The sequence below is a fragment of the Arachis hypogaea genome, chromosome 17 (assembly GCF_003086295.3).
Source record: "Arachis hypogaea cultivar Tifrunner chromosome 17, arahy.Tifrunner.gnm2.J5K5, whole genome shotgun sequence".
NCBI lineage: Eukaryota > Viridiplantae > Streptophyta > Magnoliopsida > Fabales > Fabaceae > Arachis > Arachis hypogaea.
The window spans coordinates 74594591-74597148 of record NC_092052.1 but is presented as its reverse complement, the minus strand read 5'-3'; the positions used below and the strand labels follow the sequence as shown (position 1 = coordinate 74597148).

Sequence of the window (2558 nt, the reverse complement as noted above, 5' to 3'; positions counted from 1 at the left end):
AAATGGGGTTTATCACCTTTGTTTTTAATTAGCAACAAGAATTCAGACATTAGAACATCATTTTGTTAATGGTTTAATTAATTATTGATTAAGATTTTATGGATTTTTCTTTTCAGAAATTCAGCTCCAATGAGCATGACCATTATTTATTGCCGGGTGACAATTATCCTGATTGGTTGACCTTCAATTCTGATGGTGCTTCTATAATTTTCAATGTTCCTCACAGGAATAGATGTGACTTGAAGACAATGACAATGTGCATTGTATATTCTTCTTCTGCGGACACCATCTCACTAAAATGTCTCAAGAATGTGTTGATAACAACTTACACAAAATCTACCATTCAAGTATATAAGTGTGACACACTAGCTTCTCTTGAAGATGACGAGTGGCAAAGCATAATTTCAAGTTTGGAACCCGGAGACAGAGTTGAGATTGTGATTGTTGTTTATGGGACATAATTTGTTGCGAAGAAGACATCAATTTATCTCATATATGGTGAGCCAAATAATGAAGAAATGGAGAACAGCCACGTCAGAGGTAAGAATAATGTTGATGATATGAGAATAGTTGAATACATGAGTCATAAAATCATTTATGAGGACTAATATATGTATCTTGTGATGATGATATGGCAGGAGATAGGGATGCTACTAATATGACTGAAGATAAGAATGTTATTACTTTTGGGGTATAAAGGGGTATGATTGATATAAAAATAGTTTTACGAGTCTCCATATATCAATATAATTTTTTTTGCCTTTTATTTTGTTTCTTTGTTTGATTATAGCACTTTTATTTTAATTATACTGCTGTTGTTACATAGGGCTTTTTGATTTCTGACTGGGAGGGACTTGACCGTCTTTGCCATCCTTATGGATCAAATTATCCCTACTGCATTAAATCTGCTATCAATGCTGGAATTGACAAGGTATAGATCTTCAACAAGTGGAATTTTTTAATAGAACTTTTTGAAATTGTTCATTTATTTAAGATTACATATAGGTAATGGTGGGTGTACAATTTGAACCATTGATTGAAGATTTGACCTCTCATGTTAAATCGGGGGAAGTACCAATAAGCAGAATTGATGATGCTGTTGAGCGAATTTTGAGAGTGAAGTTCACAGCTGGTCTTGAGAATTTTCTTTTAGTAACAGATCCTTGCTAGATACGGTTGGATGCAAGGTAAGAAAATAATCTCTTTGACCCTTTCTAAGTTGAATTTTATTTCATGATTCAAATATCAACATCATTACAGGTAATTGTGTAAAAAATTACTGCTTAACTATGTCTATATTTAAATAAAGTCAAGTGAGAAATAGTTAGAAAATTTGTTCTAACTCTGTTTACCCTCATTGTTTAGCAACATAGAGATCTAGCACGCGAAGCAGTTCGAAAGTCCTTGGTTCTGTTGAAAAATGGAAAAGATATTAGCAAACCCTTTCTTCCATTGGATAGGAAAGCAAAGAGAATCCTTGTTGCTGGGACTCATGTCGATGATCTTGGATTTCAGTGTAGAGGTTGGACCAATTATCATTTGTTTTAAGATTAGTTGAAGGTTTGAAGATGGAGTTACCAAGAAATGTGGAAAATGTGCACACTGAAAGAGAAGATCATTCTCAGTTCATCACACATAGAGCTAAAGATTTTGTTACTAGCATGAAAGAAATTGAGGATAGATTCTTTTGTACTTATGAATCTGGTAGAGAGGTTTCTAGGCTTCTAGAAGCTAACAAAATCATGGTTGGATATTTTGAATACAAAAGTAATTTGCTACTTAATTTGAGTTACATGTTTAATGTCACATTGCAGAATTTTGTTGGTTAGTTGGTAATATTTTGAGCCTAATTATGAATCTAAGTGCTGATATTCAAATTGTTTAGGGAAGCCTTTTGCAATGGCATTGCTAAGAGCTTTTCGTTCTGTTTTCCATGGGGGAAAAGTGAGACCTCTTTCTAAAGGTAAGTTCTTATTTCATTTCTGTGAACTATGAAGTGAAACTGATTACGTTGTAACATCTAAAATCCAAAATGAATATATAATCACCTGATAGACATACAAAAATATCAAACTCAAATTCCAGATTAATAAAAGATAAGAGCCATCTATCAATGAAGGAAAGCTTAATTAACACAATTTCTAATATTGAATTCATATTTTAATCAGAAAAATAGATTAATAAAATATCATACTCTATCTATTTTAAAGTATCGTTTTACGTTTTAGATTCATTAAAAATTATAACTATATTACATATATATAAAAAATTAGCCACCAAATAAATTATTTGTATAAAATATATATTATTAAAATATAAAATATGTATTAAAATTAAGTTAGATAGTATATATTTAATATAGTTGAAGGTTTTAAGAATGCCATTATGTTTAATCTTGGATGCTGTCAAGGCAACAGTGGGAGATGAAACTGAAGTTATTTAGGCCCAGTTTGGGTAAATAACTTAAATAAGTTTTTTTGGAAAAAGAGCTTAAAGCATAAGGACTTTTATTAATAGCAGCTTATAAGTAAGTTATTTTGTGTTTGGATTTTTAGTTA

At 31.0% G+C, this 2558-nt stretch overlaps 1 pseudogene; it reads left to right on the top strand.

The window, feature by feature from the left end:
- Positions 1–518: 518 nt before the first annotated feature.
- Positions 519–1548, top strand: LOC112763431 (uncharacterized; annotated as a pseudogene).
- Positions 1549–2558: the final 1010 nt, after the last annotated feature.